At 44.8% G+C, this 22,225-nt stretch overlaps 1 protein-coding gene across 1 annotated transcript in view; it reads left to right on the forward strand.

Annotated features, from left to right (window-relative positions):
- The first annotated feature begins 7,343 nt into the window (after positions 1-7,343).
- The window catches only part of PRSS23 (serine protease 23), a 42,222-nt gene continuing 27,340 nt past the window's right edge, over positions 7,344-22,225 (forward strand). The window contains exon 1 of the mRNA XM_069203995.1: positions 7,344-7,689. The gene's annotated coding sequence lies outside the window, so the exon portion shown is untranslated. The remainder of the gene's footprint in view (positions 7,690-22,225) is intronic.

A 22,225-nucleotide genomic window follows, 5' to 3' on the forward strand; every position in this document is an offset into this window, starting at 1 on the left:
ATCACCAGGGGACCCCAGATCTATAAGTCAAACCTATGATGTGAGAGATTATGGAGTATGACAGCTGCTGTTAGAAAACAAGGTGCACAGCACATTCGTGCCCTGACTCACTCAGGTCTCATGCACCCCCATACACACACCTGTTTTGTTTATCTAACAAACTGAGCTTTTATTTGTATATTTGATATAGTTCAGATGCCGTGTACAGAAAGTGCCCTAGGGGCACAATGTGCACGTTCACCCGCTTTGGGTGTCCCTGGGGCACTTTGGTATGACAGCAGGGGCTGCAGATGCTCGTGTGCCCTCTTCTGTAATACAGATAGCACTGGCACACATGTAGTGCCACCAATATCTCAAGAGGGTGTTCCCTCATTTGCTTGAGACATGACCCCATATAAATGTGGGATTCTCATTATCTCTGTGTTCGCGCCATATTATGGATGCGGGTGCAAAGAAGCTTTTAGGAAGCGCACTGAAAGTGCACTTCAAAAAAGTGGCGCACTGTGAGTGCGCCAGCTGATGCCATCCCTCTTGCTGGGAGAGCGGGGTATCATAGACTCCCCCAGGCATCCCCCTGCCCGCGGGTGCAGTCTCTCAATGCACCCACCTGCAAGGGGACCTTTCTCCCTTCTACAAAGTGCTGGTAGCGTGCCGCCAGCACAATGAAAGACAGAGCAGCTCTGAAGCAGCCTCTCCATATTTCACTTGAATGCCCTGCTCCCAGGGCAGCAGGAGTTCACTGCTGCCCTGGGGGCAGGGCATTCACTGTAATAGGGTGTACTTTCCCTGTTTGGGCATGGTGCAGCTATTTAAAGGTACGTTGCGGAGGAAACTGGAAACGTGTGCCCTATGCGTAATACAGCCCCAGATGGTTAATTTAACAGCCTTTTTATTTTGTGCCACACACAGATCTGATGGCTTATAGTGGCATGTGGCATGAAATCAAATTATGTGCATGTGGTCAAGTTAGTATCAGGCCTTCATCTGCTTCACTGAAAGGCTCTTGTATGTTTACACTGCTTTGCTCCCAGCGCTGGCATTTCTAGCAGAGTGCTCTCCCTACACCTGACTTTTATAGCATGGACAGATCAGTGGCTATGAAGGTATACTATAAATGGCATGGAGCCTGGCTGTCTCTGTCTTACCTACTCCCTGCCACACATTCTCACCCCCATTTTGGATCCTTTTTCCAAGGAGACCTATGCTATGGACATGTAAGACATAATTTATAAAAAACAGAGAACATATCATTTAGATCTATGCAAAATTTCCTGCAGGCAGGCGTAATTAGTGTTCCCAGAAAATAAAATTTTAAATGCCCATTAACGTACACTTAATATGAAAATAAGTTGATACTCTTCCAGTGGATTTGCATGACTAAAATTAAATCACTCTTATGTTCCCACACAACACCTCAGTTTGTCTTATTATGCAGAGGACTCTGTGCCTTGAGCTATGAACATGTTATAACCAGCTTAACTGTATACAATGCAATCTCTATCCCCTTTCACCCAGACCTTTAACACATCAAAACTCCCTGAGCATGAAAAAAACTGTGCTTGTAATTTACAAAACAAGGCCAGTGTGGAGGCGGGGTTAGAGGTTACTTGCCAACTTGCAGACTTTTCTAGCATTGGCAGACAAATGGCTGTGGGCATACACTATAAATGGCATATACCCCGGCTGCCTCTGTCTTGCCAGCAACAACTACAGTCATTTTTCTGCACCATGTCTAGTCACCGGTCCCACTCACCCAGTCACGGCTTGTGGGTATTCCTGGGGGTGGGGCGGCGCACGGGTGTTGGGGGTGGGAGGACGGGGAATTAATAACCTCAAATAAAATTAAACAATGTTAAACGTACATCAGCTCCTGTGCCGCTCTTCTGCTCCTTTGCTTCGCCGACTTCAGGCACTGGCTCCCAGCCTGCCCTATGGCCAATCCTGACGCTGCTCAAAGCAGCATCAGGATTGGCTGAGAGCGCCCAACCAGGGCGCTCCCAGGTAGACTGGGAGCCTGTGCAGGCTCTGAGAGCCCTGTGCGCATGTGTGTTTGGCCGGCCCCAGACAGCCGCCCAAATACACATACACTTTGAGGGGAGTGCACAGTGCACTCCCCTCTGCTCGTCACCCACAATGCACTGCACCTTTCACAAGGAAGGGATAATAAACACAGTTTGTTGCTGCTGGCGGGGGCGACGCTCCTTCACCCTTATGGAGGAGCCGCCCCTGCACCCATCACAACCCATTCACTGTTCTCGTTATCTGTCATACTTATACCACCAGGATTGTGATACCTTGGAGGACCTTTTCTCTTCATTTCAGGGCCGGCGTGGTGTCAGGAGGCTGCACACACACACCAGCTGTGTTAGGGCTACGCACAGGGCAGTGGCCAAAAGAGTAGAGCCAGGGGTAGCAAACTACATTTCTGGGATTGCAGCTGCAACTTTTGCCAATCCATAAACACCACCCATAACCCAACATCTGCTGCTAGCATTTACATAAATTCCACAATATTTTTTACCACCAAGTTGGCTCCTCCCATAGCAGGTTAGATGTTGGACGAAACTCTGTTACTATGGCAGTGTACTCAAAAAGTGGGTGTATTCCCACCACCACCAATGAAAGAGTAGCAGAAATTCTCCCAAGTTTGTCTGGGGACATTTCTGCCACACATGCTGAAAAATATTACAACAGCAAATTCTAAATTAGCTAAAAAGTGTTGGGTCACAGTCACTCTATCCGATGGCCAGATGGTTTTGAAGTGAGCGTACTTGGAGCTTAAAATGGGCAGTGACTTCATGTTCCAGGATCATGGATAGCCTATCAGAGTACCCTGAATTAACCACACCCTTTCCCAATGCTCTCGTGATTTCTTTTCAGCGATATTGAACCCTGCAGAACATGGCACATTCAGGGCAAAAGGATGGTAATGTCAGAAATAAAAATTATTTGCATCTTAATTAACTGTCTCAGATTTATCAAGAATTTTTGAAGAACCATAAAACTGAAAGCACTGGGAGCAATTCAAAATTGAGTTTGCACTGCCCTCGACGATTCTGACGACCTTTGAGTGGTCAGACAGCACATACCCTTCTGGGGTTAGAGGAATGACAATTTTGTAAATAAAAACTATTTGATTCATAAACAATTCCCTCTCTCAGAGTAAGCAAGAATTGTGTGAACAAGATGCAGCAAAAAAAGCAACGTGGGTTGAATGTTAGAATATTATACACAAAAATATCATCTGACATATTTGTTATGTGCTAAATACTGTTTAATAAACTATCACTCTATTGGGTATATATTTTCTAGGGAAGGGACACCTTCCTGCACATAAACACAGACACCCTTGCACTTTGGTGCATGGATGCCTGCATTGGCAACTAAATTTAGCTCCAGCGCTATGGGAAACACAGGGGTGCGTCGTATTTTTGTTAATACGGCACATGCCTGCATTTCAGGACTCACAAAGGATGGCGCTGCCAACTTTGGTGCACAGCCGCGCTGCGCCAGTTCCTTGTAAATATGCCTCTTGGTGTGGAAAATGTTGGACTTAATTTTGGATCCTGGGGCAGTCAGTGATTATTGAACAATATTCATGGTGGGTGGTGTTGTTTACCACCCGCATTGCAAGGCACTGGATACTATTGTATTTTAACAGGATAATGAAGTGAGCCCTCTATTCTTGACTCTTAAAAAAAAAAGGGGGGGTGAATTCATACAGGGTAGGACAATAGCAGTCCTACGTAACATGGGTCACAGGGCCAATGTTAGCCAATGAGGCAACTGCCACATTCCCCTATAGTCTCAGGTCTCTACTGACTTATACTGACGGGGAACAACTCTCACTAGCTGCCTTCAGCATGACACTATTTTTTTTCATTCTCTGTGAGAGTGGAGACTGCAGCTTTAGGCATACATGGAATGCGCAAAGTTGTGTGGAATTGTGGCAGGGTGCCAGGTAACGTTTTTTTTTATTAGGGTCAGGCAAGGGGATTGCAGAGGGGAGACGGGATGGTGGCAGGGCACCAGAGATGAATTATCATTCCTACACAGGAAGAGTAAGGGATGGGAATGCTCTGAGCCTGGTTTGGGAGGTTGCCAGGAGGCCAGAGAGGGATGTTTTGTATAGGTTTGGGAGGAGGGAAGCAGGTCACAAGCTATTTTTAGGCCTTGCTTGAAGGCAGCTTTAGTCGCCTCGATAGACTCGTTTTCCCATAAAAACTATACATAATACACATATATAAAGGGGCTGTTGGTCAGAAGGCTGCATCCATTGGTCTGTGTAAATTGTCTTTTGCATTTTGCTTCCACCCATTACACAAAATAGCCTAAGACCTCGTTGTCACCCTACTTTACCCTCTGGATCCCTTCATTTTAAGTGACTCCACAAAATATGTGCACATTGTTCCCATCTTCTTAAATTAGTTCCTTTCTTCACAACCACATAGCTGGTTCAAAGGGTGCTTTTTAATATTATTTATTTATGCTATCTTTAAATAACAGCTATACATTTAGACTGCATTTTGATCACCAGTTAGATTGTGATTTACTTCCTGTCTCATTTTTTTAAATTGGTGTTAGAAAGACTTTAAGGAACATTGTAAGATTGTAATTGGTTGTGATTTGAGTAACTGGTTGGGTGTTTTTTTATTCTTATTGCCTACACAAAAAATAATTAAATGGATGGTACAACTGAAAGGCTTCTTATTTAATAAACAATCACTGGTGAAACAACACCATTAATGAGCTTCTCATGTGAACGAGGTAAATTGCATACAGGTAAGTCTCAATAAAATGCTAGTTTCTTTTACCTCAAAGATTTCAGTGACATCACAGAGGGTTTAGGCTTCACTTTTATTGTCTATTTGATGTCACTCAGAACCCCTCACTTTTCACATCCCTGTCATTATGTTACACAGCTACAGTTTTGTATATAACACATGGTATTCTGCAATCCTGTATGAAAACTTGTCTCCAATACCTTTATAATCAGTGCACTGAGTAGCTGATTATAAAGAAATGATGTCAGAACTCAACAGTGACAACAGAGCAAGCAGCCAAGTTAAAAGGGGTGTCAGGCACAGAGCATAATTGAAGTAGCTGTATAAAGAGCAAAAACCAAAACATTGCTTTTCTTTTTTATGCTCTGTATGTCTAGCTGTAAATTGACAAGATAAAAGGGAAAATGTATGGAACTCTTTATTTTTTGCACTCCTTGGGTAATTAAAGAAAAAGTTAGAATCGTTCTGCAAGTTTCTGCTGCATCCTTTTTTTCCTATCTTGTATTAAAGTGCTTCTAATATCTTTTTGCAAACAATATTTAACAGCTTTTTGATTTATTTAATTTTTCAATAGAGATTCTATTTTTAATATTTATGTTTGCAAACGTGCCCTCTTTCTTATTAAAAAGCTAAGCACCAAGGATTTAAATGGCTTGTGTGAAATGTGATGGTATGACCATGCATTATGTGGAATAAAATGCCACCTGCCATACATGATAAGGATAGTGCAAGTCACCTTGGCATTCCATAACCTTAAAAAGCAACTCGAAAAAATAACTCAGCCATTGGTTCTTCTATATGGTCATGGAAATCCCCTGTGACTTGCAATGTTCTTATAATGTAGGGCAGAAGGTACTTTCTCCAACACATAATACACAGGATTCTGCAATTCCTGTTTAAAACTCTGTCCCTCATTTCTTTATGAAAGGCAACTTATGATGCACCCAGTCATTGATTATAAAGAAATTACGTCAGAACTCAATTGTAAGAACGTATTACTTTTGAGTTCTTATGTCAGAATGCCTGCTGCCAGAGTCTGCAGTCGAAGGGGAGGGGGGGTCAGGAGACAGAGCATAATTAAAGCAGCTGCTTAAAGAACGAAAATAAAACCTGGCTTTTCTTTCTTCTGCTGTTATTCTAGCAGTGTAGTGACAAGCAGAAAGGCCATATTTATAGCAACAAGTTTCTTTTTTGCCATCCTTAGGTGATTATAGAAAATGTAAAATCTTTCTGCACATTTCTACATATTTTGAGCTCCAAGCCTTTAAAAAAAGCTGACATGTTAAATGGATTCTAATATCTTTTTCCAAAAAATATCTAACAGCTTTTTGATATTTAATTTTGCACTAGAGATTCTATTTTTATACTTCATGTTTGCAAACATGTTTTTTCTTTGGTATGAAAGAGCTACACATTGTGTGAGAAAGGGGATATTGGGACCTTGTATTATAAGGAATAAAGTGCCTCTGCCTTACATGATAAGGGGAGGTTGCAAGTCACCTCAGAGTTTCATAACTTTGTAAAGGAACTCGGCCTTGGCCTTGTACCTCCATATGGTGAAGGAACTTCTCAGTGAATTGCAACGTCCTTATAATGAATTGCAGAGGTACTTCATCTCATATGTAATGTTCAATGGGGCATACATTATCGCACATACCACACAATGTTCTGCAATTGTTGCTGAAACAGGCTGACACCAATTCCAAGATTCATCTCAAGTAACCTCGAGTCACCTAGAATATCTTTCATAGCAGGTCATCACATGGCCACAAGTCAAGTTACTACCAACCGGATCGAGCAGAAATTATGAGCAGTAAATCCAGTGTATTTTTCACCAGGTATGTTAATCTGTTTGTACTTGCAAAATGCAGCCTACGTTGCCCACAAGCGTTGCAGTCAGAGTTTATATTATATTTGCATGGAAGGAAAAGTCATATCTTTTCAGTAAAACCGTTTCAGGCATCCTTTATGTTACTTAAATTCTCGTGCCAGAGCTTTGGTGAAAAAAATGATCCGCGCCCCCATGAAACGCACTCCTCACACCGGACGGCAGATGTCCCGTGCTGATTTACTACTGTGTGAAAGCAGAAGGGGAAGCTTGGGCCTCGAGACCCCCAATCTGAACAAGGGCTTTCATTTTCTGCGCATTAACATCTGCTTGGAAAGCGCTGACGTACAATGCCGCACAGCGCGGCTTTTTGTAATGTCACAGATTCCTACCATGGGGGTTCCCTCCTTTCCTTTCTCCACCGAGGGGAAATTCTGATGGGTGCCTTTCACCCCACGGCCAGACATTCTTTCCTGCCCTCCAAAGAAAAAACACACGCAGAAGGGAGGCAGTCAACCGTGGATAACGTTTTGTTTTTGGAGGAAACCGAATCATGGATTTTTTTTGTTGCTACTGGGGGTGCAGCGTGGAGTTGGGAGGGCAGAGCGTGGCAGCGGTCGTGCCGGGCTGTGCCAACAAAATCTGTCTGGGCCGCCTTCTCCTGTCCCCGGCCAGAGTGTGGGTGGGTGTGGTCACGTGACGGCGAGGCGGCCGCCGCGTTAAAGCAGCTCTGTGGGGGGAGCCGCGCGCACAAGCGAGCAGAGCCCGGCGGAGCGCGCGGAGGGAGCCACCTGCGCGCGCGCACAGCCCTGTCCCAGGTGGCGCCTCGAAGCCTGTTGCTCGCAGAGGTGGAGGCGCGCTGCCCCAAGCAATGCAGCACTAACAGAAGTGGAAGCCACGGGATTCTGGTGTAGGACGGGGATGCGCGTCTGATCTGCAGAAACAAGCAGCTGATCCATGAGTTAAAACTCCAAACAGTCTGGAGCTCCTGTGCAGTTTCACCACCTGCTTGAGTTTGGATGTAGGCGCACGGACAAGCGCGGATACTTCCAGACGGACCCCCCTTGGATGAGTCTGGTGAGTAAGGCTTGCTCTATAGGGAGGGAGGGGTGATGTGCCCACAAAGTAGACTGGCGTCTTGGTGGCAGCGTTTCTTTGTGCGCAGCGGAGTCCGATTAGCATAGGCAGGCAGGACGGACACGCTCCGTCTGAGGGACACGCTCGCGTTAGGTGAGCGTGATGAAAACCAACAAACCCTCTAAATTAGTTCAAACCACGCAATTATCACCACAAATAGCATTTCTGGACGAAGTGTGGAGCACTTTTACAGTGATGCCCGCAGTCCTCTTTAAATATATGATAGACTTGAGGTTGAGTATCGTGATTCTGTTTTCCGAAAAAAGATAACATCACCGCACTTTTTATTTAATCGGGTAAACGTGAATAGTCTGCGAGAAGCGAGAACTAAGGAGTGACCGCTGTAGGTCTGCATCCAAGGAACATGACATCTCACCTGAAGGCTTGGGTGCGCAGCCTGGCCCCGTGCAGCGCGCAGAAGCGTTTTAGCAGTAAGTGGATAATAAACAATCCGTGTTGACTTGCACCCTCGCGCTGTTATGGTTTTACAGAATAATGCACGTGTCTCTCACCAGACCCTGGCTGGAGGTAGTGCCCACCGCTTGTGACACACGTCTTTACAGTGCCATATGGTGGGATATAATACGCGTGCCACATATCCTTTTCTGATAGTGCGTGCGCCTGTGTGATACTAGGGGCGATGTTACAGCATACGGGCGTTCTTCCAAAGTAGACTTCACTTGAACACAATGGTTACCGACTGTTCTCAAACAAATGAGTCAGCGAAGGGACCTGTCAGGCTCAACATCCCCAAATGAATCTCCTTTGGCGCTTCCAGATGGACAGAATGCCACGTTGTTAATGTACAGTGCTCACTTTTTTTTCATTCACCATGCATCTAAGCGCTCTTCGTTTTCGACAAAGTAGCCGAGTCAACGATATTTCAGAGTATTTTGCATAAGATTACACAGTTTGCCTTAATGCCTTGGGCATAGATGCCGAGGCTAAAACTCGGTTATACACAGGTTTAAGATTCTGCAAAGCAGCTATTACTCCACCCTCCGCCACCAGACCACCGTTTGTCCAGTAGATCACATTTCTTCTAATGGAACACATCACCCTCACCAGCTGTATCACCTGAACTAGATCGATTTTTCACCTTAAACCACATCTCCTCCAGAAGACCACAATTCATCCACGGAACCCCAATTCGTCCAGAACACCACATGACATGAGTCCCTTCACTACCTCCATATCCTGAACTAGAGTAACTTTACTGCACTAGACAACATCTCCTCCACAAGACCATAATTAATCCACTAGACAATATATTATCCAGTAAACCAAATACCCTCCACTAGCTCCAGGAGCTTACCTAGGTCAGGGTTACTCTATGAGACCGCATCTCTTTCATAAGACCATAATCCATCCACTAGATAACATCTCCTCCACGGGACCATAAATCGTCCACTAGACAATATATTATCCAGTAAACCAGACGTCCTCCACTAGCTCCGGATGCTTACCTAGGTTAGGGTAACTCTACTAGACCACATCTCTTTCACAAGACCACAATCCATCTACTAGACAACATCTCCAGTAGACCATATCTCCTCCACTAACTATATCCTTAACTAGATCTGTGTAACTCCACTAGACCATATATCCTATACAAGATCATAATTCATCCACTGCACATCTCTAGTAGACCAGATCACATTCACTAGCTACATATTTCTACCTAGATCAGATAACTCGAGTACCCACACCTCCTCCACAAAACCATCATTTATCCACTAGACAACATTTCCTCCAGTAGCGTAGATCAGTCCGCTAGCTGCCTATTGTTAACTACATCAGCATAACTCCAGTAGACATCTCGTCCACAAGACTATCATTTGTCCTCTAGACAAATGTAGACCAGATCTCCTCATTCAAACCAAATTTTTTGAAGTAGACAACATCTCATCTAGACCACAACTGCCGTACCAGCTCATACTTCCCTCTGTAGATAGCTATTACTTACTAGACCACATTTCCTCCACTATACGACTGGTACATCACTAGACCACATCCCAGCCCTCAGACAACTCATTATTTCACTAGACCACATCTACTCCCGAAGATAACTGTGATATCACTAGAGAGCACCCCCTTCCAAGGACTATACCAGATCTCACACCGGAGATAACTGTTTTTTCTGTAGACCACATCTCTTCCGAAAGTGGCTATCACTGCATTAGACCACATTTCCTTCATTATAAGACTGTTTCTTCACTGGGACACATCTCCCCCGTAGACAACTCTTACTTTACTAAGACGACTATCACTTCAGTGGACCACATCTCTCATAGATGATTGTTACTTCCCTAGGCCACATATCACGTAGTAACTGTTACTTCACTAGACCACATGTCCCGAAGATGACTATTACTTCTCTGTAGCACATCTCCTCCCATAGATGACTATGACTTAACTGGACCACATCTCCTCTCGGAGACGACTATTACTTCACTAGATCGCATCTCCTCCCATGGATGACTATTGCTTCACTAGACCACATGTCCTGAAGATGACTATTACTTCTCTGTACCACATCTCCTCCTATAGATGCCTATGACTTTAATAGACCACATCTACTCTACTATAAGTCTGTTACTTCAATGGACCACATCTCCTTTCATAGATGACTGTTACTTCACTGGACCACATCTTCTACACAATAAAACTATTACTTCTCCGTACCACATCTCCTTCCACAGATGACTATGACTTCACTAGATCACATCTACTCTACTATAAGGCTGTTACTTCACTGGACCACATCTCCACTCATAGATGACTGTTACTTCACTGGACCACAGCTACTCCACAATAAGACTATTACTTCTCTGTACCACATCTCCTCCCAAAGATGACTATGACTTCACTAGACAATATCTACTCCACAATAAGACTTACTTCACTGGACCACATCTCCTCCCAAAGATCACTATTACTTTACTGGAACACATTTCCTCTCAAGGGAGTTTGTGGCGGGAAATATTAACTTTGATTCCTAAATGTTCTGTTCTCTTGATCGAAGATGATAAAAACATGTTTGGGGTTCAATAACTGAAACCATATAGCCCCAGGCGCCTTGGAGGAAGGCGAGGAAAGGTCCTGTGATGGCTTTCACGTGGGCATCCTTCCAGCAGAGCCTGAGCATCTGTGTGCATCTGGGGACGCAGAGAAGGCAGAATTGAGTGCAATCACAAGTGACACGTTTTTTCAATTCACAGTGGTGAAACTATTTGCAGTATTCCTTGGAGTCCCCTAAGACCTTGCTGTTTAATTGCAGTTTTCCGTTGCTTCCTCCGAGGCTCGTGGTGTAAAATACCCACACATACATTCATGCAGCAGAATGCATGCCCATCTGTGGGCGAAACAACCTTAGGGCGTCGATAGTCTCCCCTATCTGAGCCCCTACTAATAGTGAGAAGGTGTGACCAAGGCGTGAGAGCACACATCCTATGTGAACAGCGTATGATCTTAGGCAAGTTTTGATTTGTTTTCTATTTCTGCTGGCGGTCCACAAACCATAACGTTGGAGTACTTGGAACCTTCCCTACGAGGGCCGTATTGAATCCTGCAATGTCCCTACGCCCGGTCTCTCAGGGATTGACCTGCTAATCTCCTCTGGAAAACTCCCCAGTCTTTGGTACACAACCCCTCTCCCTCTGCTTCCCCCCCTCCCCCCTCCCCCACCCCCAGGCCTTATATGGCACTTTGAACACCCCAGACCAAAAACAAAACACTGCCACCTGCACCCAGCGCCTTCCACTGGGCGCGTGACTTGCTTTGCCCTGGGCAGCTGAGGCATCCATCCTTGCTACATAACTTCAGGGCACTGGGGCGCCCTGGGCACTTGCCTACGGTGCACCTAGGGGTCCGGGAAGGCCCTTGGGATGCCGACACCTTAGATGAGTTGTCTTCACATTGGGGGGACGGGTCAAGTGATCTCATGGTGGGGCGCCAAGCTCTGGCCAAAAGAACCATTATGCTAATAACAGGACTTTGATTTAAGCGAAACAAAATGAGCAGCAGTCAACCGCTCAGTAATGGGCCCTCACTAACATGTTTTGTCATTTATATCCAAGCTGGAGTGTGCCAAAAGGGAAGGTACTCCAAATGCTCTTCAAATCCCCCACTCCCAATAATCAGCTGCGGATACTTTTACAAGTTAGTAAGGTCTGCTTGACCACAATAGTATGTTTGACATCATGTATTTGATTGCTTTTTTAAAATAGTGACAGAACATAACTGCAATGTCTAAATAAGTGTAGACATATTTAACTACTGTCCATGTAATGGAATAATTCTTAACTTTTTTTGGGGGGGGGTGATTTATTTTTTTCACTAGAATCGCAGCGTTAAAACGTTTGAAGACCACTGCCTTAGGTGTTGTAACATTGTATGAGTGCATTTATGTCTGTAAATGCCCTGCTGAGTAAGGCACTTTAGATGTGTGGCCACTGCTGGACAGCAGCCTGAGCCCTTGCCAGCGCTTCTCACCATCGCCGCTGGTTACCCAGGCTGGTACAGTGGTACTGGACTTAGGGTGACCAGATTTTCCGGACTTCCTGGGACAGTTCCAGTTTTTCAGAGGACTGTCTCAATGCTTTTGTTTATTTTAAATAAATGACTAGTTTTTAGGGCAATGGTCAGGTCAACCTGCAAACGCTTTTGTTAATTTTAAATAAATGTCCCAGTTTTAGGGACAATGGTCAGGTCAACCTGTGAATCAGAAGTAAAGGTATGTTCTCCTTTCGCATGCATGCACCTCCAGTGTCTTAAATAATTGAATTAATTTATTGCTTTGTGCCAGTCCGCTGCCTCCTCTTAGATATATATATATATAAATGTATATGTATATTTATACACATTTACAAGTTTACAAGGCTCTGCAAAAAACAGAAGCGGGACAGGTCAGATATAAAAGTGAGACTAAGGCTTTAGTCCTACTTTTATGTCTGACTTGTCCTGGTTTTTGCTTCTCAAAAGATGGTCACCCTAACTGGACTTGGAAGACAGTCTGTGACATCGGGCCAGATGTCCCTTCAGTGTTGTTTCACCCCTGCTCTTTCACACCAGCAGTCTTTGTTCACGATTGTGTTTCCCTTTGTGTTATGACTCGGTTTAGGATACTCAGCATTGGGGTGGGAGGGCCGTGAAGAAAGGGTGCAGGATTCTATCGCCCTAATCAGATACCTCAGTAGGCTAATGCACCTCCTACAAGAACATTTGCTTAGCTTCTATGTTGCAGGCTCCCTTTCATCCTGGCTACCTGACTCGTCCTTTCATCATCTGTGGCTGATGAGTGTGAGTGAGATGAGTATTAGTGACACCTGTCATTCGGAGCACTGCATGGCTGAAGTAACAAATGCTACACAGAAACACTTTGGGCCTCATTTACAAGAGGCCTGCGTCGCCGGAGTGTCACTTTTCATGATTTCTAAGTGTTCTGCATTCTCCCAGCGGGGGACAATGTCGAGAAATAACTTTATTTCTCCTCATTTTTTTCTCTTTCTATGTGTCCTGCATTGTGCAGCACACACAGAAAGGGGAAAATGCCTCAGTTGATTGTTTTTGTGCCGGAAGATGCCCCTCCCTGCACAAAAACAATTGTGCCAACAACGCAGACACCCTTGCACCATGGTGCAAAGGTATCTGCGTTGGTGCTAAGGCACCAATTTGTGCACATGTGGAGGCAGAAAGGACAGGAAGTCGCGTACGGCAGTGCATGAAAGTGACTTGCTGCAGTGTCCTGCACCAAAAAAATGTAATTGGGTTGTGATCATGACTGGTCACTGAATTTCAGTTTTTATGCACTCCACGTGTAGTCTCCGCCCTTTCTTGTATCAGGATTGCAATAGAAATGATTACTACTTCGCACATTGTAGGGCCTTCTAGTGAGGGGCTGCATATATTAGTTTGTTATAAAATGTTCTCGTTCAAACAGATTTCCTATAATTTATAGTGTGATTTCGCTGTTCTGAAATTTTTGACTCCTTTAAAAACTATCTACACTTGCTGGAGAAACCCCAAAAAGCAAATAGAGGCCGGATGCAGGAATTGTTATCGAAAGAGAAAATCTGTTTGCCGTGTCTGCTAATGCCATGCTGCAGAGGGAGGAGTCTCTTTGTGTAATGTTTCACTCGAAGGAGATCCTCCAAGTGTACAGGTCTGCGTGGACCGAGACCACTGATCCGCAACGCCACACAAGGTCTCCGTGTTTCTGTTGCATCAACATCGAGCGTTCAGAAGCAAACATGCAGTCTCCATCCCACTCAGCCTGTCTCTCCTCTCCCACTTCTCACCTGCAGGAACCCCTGAGACAATGCACAAAGCGCAGAGTCCCTCTGGGTACAGTAGCTAATTAGTCAGTAGATTCAAGCAAGCGCTTAGAGGAAGATCGTGGTGTAAAAAAGCAGCGCTAAGTTAAATGTTATTTCTCTAAATCAGCAACAGACAATCCTCAAAGAAGTTCAGAGATCGGGGACATGTTTTGCCCTCTTTGGAGGAAGTGAATTATCGGGAAATCCTAATGCTTTGAGCGTTCAGTAAAAATGATGCTTTCTACGTGGCAGTCCGACACAACTACGCCAGGGGGGGCAACACGCCAACAGAATGCTGTTTGTTGTTTTTACGCCATGAGCGCCTCATTGCTTTGGCAATCTCGTGACACGGCACTGGTTCTGCGAGATTAACCTTCAGGCTGGCGGAAGGTTACTCACTAAAAACACCTCTGTCACAATTACTACTTCCCCCCAGATTGCCGCTAAGCGGTTTAACTACACAGCTCCAGGAATTCTGCAGTCTGGAACTTAGTTCCGCGCCAATGACCTGGGCACCCAGAAAGGGGACACTGTAGAATTTGCTTCTATGTTTTGTAATTGTAATGTGTTTCACTATAGCGCCTCATGTGTATGTCAAGGCACCAAAATGCTTTCTGTGGACAGGTAGCGCGCCGCCCCGTTGGTAGTGTTTGGATAGAAGGGCGTGGCTTTGTTGCGTGTCCTGTACGGAGAGAGGTTTGGTGTTATACCTGACAACCAGAGAGGCATGAATGTCATAATTAGTTGTGTTTGCGCATGAAGCGGAGTAAAAAGGCCGGGAGGACTGTGAAGCGCTTAAGCGAAATTAGCATCATCGAAAGTTGTTTTGTTATTTATCATGTCATACTTAATATGTATATATATACAGTAAAACATCCAGTTTCTAACCGCTTCCAATGTTTTCACACATGAGAACTGAAAAAAAAGGTGGACTAATTGGTAAGTTCAAGATCAGAGTGTAGTCAAGCGGGGGAGCCAGGATCACAGTCCTGGTATCCTGTGTACAAAGCCAGCATCCTAGCTATTGACTGCATTTCCTTCCTGCATTCGGCGTCTGCCTGTGTTTTCCACCAGGCAGCGAGCCCTTTCGCACACTTAGCACAGCACGGATGCCTCCCAGCCCAGGAAGCGTTTCTCGCCAGACCCTCTTGTGCTGCGCGAGGTGAGAAGTTCACACTCCTAACCAAGGCCGTCCTTAGCGCAGTGACAGTGACAGTGATTGTTGGCGCCCCCCAGTGACCACCCCCCGTCACGGATTCCCGCACTACCGCCCTTTAAAAGTGCCCTGAAGTCTCCATAACCACTCTCTCTCAGATGTATTTAACTCGTTTTGTAGCGCCACTCTTTCCAGTGTAGGGTGTCGGAGCACTTTACATAGCACACACATTACACAGAGACAATCAATCATATGTGTGTAAATCAGTGTATAGGAAATGTAACATAAGAAAGAGGACTACAAGGTGTAGGAGTCACATGTCATCCCAATTGGTCGGCTGTATAGTTTGAGTGCTTGCTCTAGAGAAGGACAAACTCAGAATTTCAAATGTAACACCATGGCTGGGGGTTCTCTTTAGAATTGATTTAAACCCGAATGAACTCTTGTTGCAACGAAAGACTGGGGAAAATGATAACACACTAATCTATACCTCGAGGAATGCATGCAGCTCTTTGATGACTGTTATTAGCTCACTGTTCTATATTAGGATTTTAACTTTTAAAATGTCAGTAACAAAAGACCTCTCTGACAAAGCCAGTAACCCAGTGCCCTATTTTATTTGCTTTATATGCACTCTGTGTTCTGCATGGTACATGTTCTTTGCAGGAGGCATATTGACCTCCTGCTGCCTTAAAGATTCCACTGGAGGAAACTCCAAACCCTCTCCATGCCGAACATTAATCACCAGAGGTATCTTGACATCTTTATGGTTCGTTGGAAAAGTGCATGACACAAGGAACACTGCAGCAGGGTCTTATAAAACTATAAGATACCTGCAAACAGCCCCCCCATTACTCCCCCCCACCCAAAGTCAGCCTCCAACGCGGAGGCACCTGTTGCACTGCCCTAGAGCCGGCCCTGCTCACAACCTGAGCCGTTCATTGCGCATTAAATCTAGATGTCAACATAGCCGTGCCCAGCACATAGTGTTAAGATAATAAACGTTTGCTCAGGCAATTTGGGCAGTGCATAGAATGATTAAATGTGCCTTGTGGTGGATGGGGAGCTCTCTCGCACGAGAGGGATCTTTTCAAGGTGTGCCCAAAAGGTGTCATCCTGGGAGTGAGTCTGTTTTGACTTTCTCTCAATCTCCTGATGGAACCGGATTCTTGAGCAGTCACTTGATGCAGCAAAGCGGCCCTATCTACACCCCACTGGAACAATGTCCCTTACATTTTTATAGCAGATTTACTGATGATAATATACTTTAATGGGTTGAAGGACAGCCCTTAAAAGCCTTCATTTCTACCCAAAACTGCTCATGACCAGTTTTCCTTTGGATGCTTTTTTCAATAGTGGAAACACCTACATGTATTTTGGTTAGTGATGCAGGCATAATAAATGACAACAAGCATTGGCAAAGTTCTCAGTCTCACTTTTGAAAGGTGTTACCTGACATTTTGGCTTTGTCAATGCTTGTTGCTGTTGCTGAACATCATCAGCAAAAGAGAATGCTGTTGTAGATCCTGAACTACATAGGCATAATAGGGACAAAATACGGCCCTTTCATACATCATGAGACATCCGCCATATTGGCTCCATATACATTTCCCGTTCCAAGAGAGCAAACGCCCATCTTGTAGAGGTAAATGAAACAAACATTTGCAATGCAATAGGTCTCGCATTTGTGAGAGTTAGAGCTATTGGCATTGTAAATGACAATGTCTTTTATAATGTGTTTTGGTTTTGGTTTGTTCTAGCCTAATAGGCCCAGCGACCTATCATGGAACACATTATCCCAATAGAGCCCCTTCAATAAGATTACATAAAAAATACACTATTTTGCGCAAAACACATAAAAGAGCGCAAGACAATGCATACTGTATCAAAGAGGAGGAATGAAATGTGTATTCCTCCAGTTTACTCTGGAAACATCAAACAATACGTGTCCCAATGTACATTATGCAGATGTATTAGAAGCATGTACACTTCTTGTATCGTGACGTAACCAGAGCATACAAACATTATTACATTAATATGGACTTTACATCTCTCTCCGTAGCAAAGAAAAGCTTACAGAAAAAAGTAAAATGCCTGGGATATTACCTCTAGAGTGTAATCCAAAAGATGGATGTAGAATCAGGCCCACTATGATGCCCTCAATGTTGCTATGTAACTGACATGGAAAGCATAAATACCTACCAAGATAGAAATAGATTACTGCTTTAAAATACAGGCACTTCCAGTTTCAAAGAAAGAAAGCCCTTGCAGGAGGGATGAGCACTGGCACAGACCCCTGAGAGTGCAGCCATTTTACAAACATCTGTAGCTGACGGACAGACTGCCAGGCCTCGCCCACCCTTTCGGCAAGGTCCCCAGTGCTATGGGCCACGACCCTCGTGTTGGTGTGAGGCACCAGGGATATGTCCTGATGCCGGTTAAAGGATGAGCCGTCTCTGGGCAGCTGTGACCGGTGGCTCAGTTGTGAGACAGCCGGTTCCCCGGGCCCAGCGCTCACACAGCTTTGTTCATTTTGCTGTCTTTTGACAGTCCTGAAAGATTGCAGTCAGAGAAAAGCTGCAAACCTGGGTGGGGACGTGCAGCAGTCAAGTGCCTCCTGATAGCACACAGCCAACGAGAAGGGTGGCCGGCGAAAGCTCTGGGTAGCCTCACTGGGGAGATCTCTGATAGCATGGCATGACAAGTGGATCTTGTGACAACAGCATATTTTGGGGGGATGCAAGTGAACATGGTAAAAACATGCAACAGCAGGAGCTCACAGTAATAAAACAAGGTGAGAACAGGAATAAGGAGTTTGTAGCAGTATAAGGGGATCCAAGCAGTGCAGCTAAAGTCTGACCCACTTTAGCCTGCTTCACCACCACCCAGCTCTCAGCCCTCGGCTCTTCCTCCACTTCTTTGAATATGGGACCTGTTGGCAGACACTACAGACTTCCAGACGCATACATAGAGATAGACAACAGACGACAATGTTATTGCCGTAGCAACATAGACACAAAAGAAAGACATAGTTTGACATCCTCAGCAGGGTTGCACTCCGTTCAGTCTCTCATACTGCTACCAAGCCCAAAGCAATCCAAGCTGCTTTACATAAATGACCTTTATGAATATGCGATGGGGAAAAGTAATGTTGCACTGCCAGCTTTTGTTCTCTTCACCTCAAAACACCCAGGAGGAGGTCCTTAGGTGCTCGTTCGCCCGTGGTAGGATGTTTACAGTCTCCCTCCGAGTCGGTGCCTAGTGCTACACAAACATACTGGGCAGAGGTTCCCATTAGAAGAATCACTTGCAGGCATGCGTCCTTTGACGTTTGTGTCGACACGATGTGCGTAGTTACAGAACTTGAAAGAATCGCTATGGTGAGACCGATAAGTAAATAATTTAAATAACTAAACAAATACATTAAAAAACTGCTACGAACGGGGAACGGAAGCATAAATCTCTACAATTTCAGTTCTTTTTTTGCTGTTTTATATAAGCGCAAACGTGACCCTCATTTATTGGACCACAAGTTACATTCCAGTTGGGAAGCAACTAAAAACAAGGGAAACTAAAAGTGCATGCTTGTGGGAAGGAGGTGCGACGGGCAGGAGGTGGGGGCATGGCAAGGGGACATTAAGTGAAGTATGTAATAAAATGCAAGCATTGACAAGCACCCTCAAAGCCAACGAAATCACTAGCACTTGTGAACACACACCCACAGTGTAACGTGATAAGGCAAGAAAAAAAAATTGCCCCACCAAAGGAACAGATAACACCTAAAGTGCAAGGATATAGTACTTGGCTGGTGCTCCGCAGTTAAGAACTGAAGTGAGATATCGGCTGCGTGAACCAGTTAGGAGGCAGCGAAAAAGAATTACACTGAAATCAATTTATTGTAAGCAGCAGGTGGGATCAAAGTCCTTTAACTGCATACAGCAGGTCTTGCAGATAGTGGGTGCCTGCTGCCTAAGCTCAACGTAAAAAAATAAAAGGTGTACAAAAGCGCATTTAGAGAAAGATGTGCCTTGGTGCCAAATTGAAACTGCTGGGCTGTCCTAAAAAATAAAAAAGAAGCCAGGGAAGGGTGGGAGAGGAATGAGGTCGGGGAACTGAGGGAGAACAACACAGGGAGCATGAGAAGGGTCTGGAATGTGCGGGGTTCCTTTCACACAGGGAGGAGAGGGAGATAGCAGGAAAACACATGCATTTTTAATGGAGTGATGAAAGTAAAAGAATAAAGTAATTTTCTGAATGTACGCAGAGGACGGACACAAGCCATCTAACCATAAGGAATGTCAAAAAGCAATGTTCCAGGAGAAGGGAAACAAAAGAAGAAAAAAGGAAAGCCACCAAATAAGAACCACTTAAATGAGAATGACAAGAAAGCAAGCCAGAGATAAGTAACGTGCTGACCCAGAGCCCACTGTAAGTATTGGTAGTGTACACAATATAATTCGCCCTTTCGCAACAGACAGCTAATGCTGTCCGTAGACTTAAAATCAAATGAAAGACAACCCAGTACACAAATTTGATTGCCATTGTCACAATAATAAACCACATCATGCAAGATCCTTTGTACAAAGTTGCACTATCATGTAAAAAAGAACAAAATCAAATATTTAGGTGGGCTGATTGAACGTGCAGCGGCAACGTCTCTCAGCGAGGCAAGAATGTTTGCCTCCTACAAGCACTTACCATGAAGACATACCAGGCACAAACAGTCTAGGCCTGCTCAGCAATATCGGGCCTGGACTGTCTTGAATTGCTAAATAAATGGCATGTTACCTGCCTGTGGCATGCCTATGCAACTGATAAGTTCTTCTGGCAGATCTCGCAGACATCAAAATCAGACATCGACCATTCATTGATCTTCGCACTGCTACCCAGCCACAGAGAGACCAGAAAGCAATACCAAGAACATGTCCTCTCAGGATGACTTAGATGCTGTTCTCCAATGAAAATTATATGCTGAGGCACCCCAGACAGGCAACAGACCTACGAGGGCATACCAGTGGCTGGCAAATGACAACAGTATAACATAGGCCCTGATTTAGAGTTTGGCGGAGTGGATTACTCCTTCACAGATGTGACGGATATCCCATCCACTGTATTAGGATCCCAAAATACGGCAGGCGGTATATTTGTCACATTTGTGTAACCCGTCCTCGAAACTCTAAATCAGGCCCGTAATCTTCCAAGCAGCAGAGACAGAGCACGGACCGGCCTGTGGATGGTTAAAATAGATCTAGTGCAACTTCTGCTCTTTTATGGCATAATTGTTCTGGAGAGTAAGTGAGGGGACACACCCATACTCGAACTGAGATGGTGGTTCTAATCATGTTCAGGTTGTTACATGTCAGCAAGGCTGACTTGGAAAACAAGTTCTCAGGTTTGAGGCGCTATAAAAATACAACTAGTGTCCGTTTTAGGTTTTTACAGTCACAGGGAATGCACCACAAAATGTGGTCATGTAATGAGGCATATTGTAGTCCACTAGCTGTCCTACTTAAGTGTTGTCATCTATTCAACTCTTTCGGCATTGCTTGTTGCACTAGTGGCCTTCTTCAAGGCTGACAAAAGAGCCTTAAAATGGCTACATGCTGGTGTGACTTAAATGGTTGGGAAATAAGTTTAGAGGTCAGCATGCAACGTCAAAGACAGGTAAAGATAGCTTATCGGTCTAAATTTATCCATGACAGAAGCCTATGCATGACCTAAAAGTCACGGATTTGGAGCCCAGCAGGTCCACTGCACCTCACATGGATAAATAAAATATGATAAAGTCGGGTAATAACAACATCGGATATGCTATGTCTTGAAATGACTCAGTGCCTCAGTTCCTAAAAGTGTGCTTTATACATGTACTATTTGCAAGGAAGCATGCATGGTTTGCAAGACCTAGAGTACTCTTGCGACACAAACGTCAGCATGAAAATACTTCCCAAGGGGTTTGGCAGCAAAACTTCAACTTCCTTTGGTCATATTTCAAAGCCCAACATGAGGGCTGGGGTTGTCTTTGAGGCCACGGGCACTGGAGAAGAGAGTGTGGTTGTGCGACCACAAAACACACATCTGGCCTTGCCCTTCTCTCTGCCTTGTGTGCCAAAGGATCCCAAACTCTGAGTAATCCATGGACTGACATTCCATGGCAGGCACCCCCCACCCCCGCCCCTTCAAGTTTTGACTCTCATTCTTCAACACTCAGGAGTGAAGACCCACAGCCTCGCTTGAAAGTTAATGAAGCCCGGTGGGTGAATGATTGCTGGAAACGTTTTACCTTCCACTGAAACGACCTCCCTCTGAAGCTGCTACTGCCTGAAGAACGAAGGGAGTGAAATTATATGTGGGGGTGGAGATGCATCAATCTTATTAGCAGTAGACCTCTGTTTCATTCAACCGGAACAACAACATTGCACATTCACATTCCCACGTAAAAGGTATGTTTTTTTATCCTCCCTCCATTTTTAGATTTTATCTGCTCGGAATTTAGTGACATTATTTTGTAATTTGAAAAACCTGGACCTTCTTATGTGCATATTCAAATAAAAAGTGGCGCCGAATTTGTTCAACCCCTTGATCACATTAGCAGCTGGGACAGGCTCCGGAGCGAATGCATAAAATGGCGGCATAAAAGACTTCCCCAATTGGGCAATTCATGTTAAGCACTTCCGGTGTGAGCAGGCATGGCGCACATAGAGGAAAGCTATGAACTCCTGGTGGCTGCTACTCACCCAAGCGGGGTACACATAGGCATCTGGTGAGATAATGAAGTAATAAAGACATACTTGTTTGTATGCAGGACTGCAACAGGGTGATATAGAAGCGAATAGTATTCTTTGGCATGCACAACCACTGAGTTTACACACGTACTGGCAGGTACAGACTTTTAACAAGCATTTACAATGCAACGGGTCTCGCGTTTGCTCATGTTAGAGCTGATCGCGTTGTAAACTCCTAACCCGACTTTTCACCTATTGGGCAAAAGTGCATTTATGTACAT

The sequence above is a fragment of the Pleurodeles waltl genome, chromosome 8, assembly GCF_031143425.1.
Source record: "Pleurodeles waltl isolate 20211129_DDA chromosome 8, aPleWal1.hap1.20221129, whole genome shotgun sequence".
Taxonomy (NCBI): Eukaryota; Metazoa; Chordata; class Amphibia; order Caudata; family Salamandridae; genus Pleurodeles; species Pleurodeles waltl.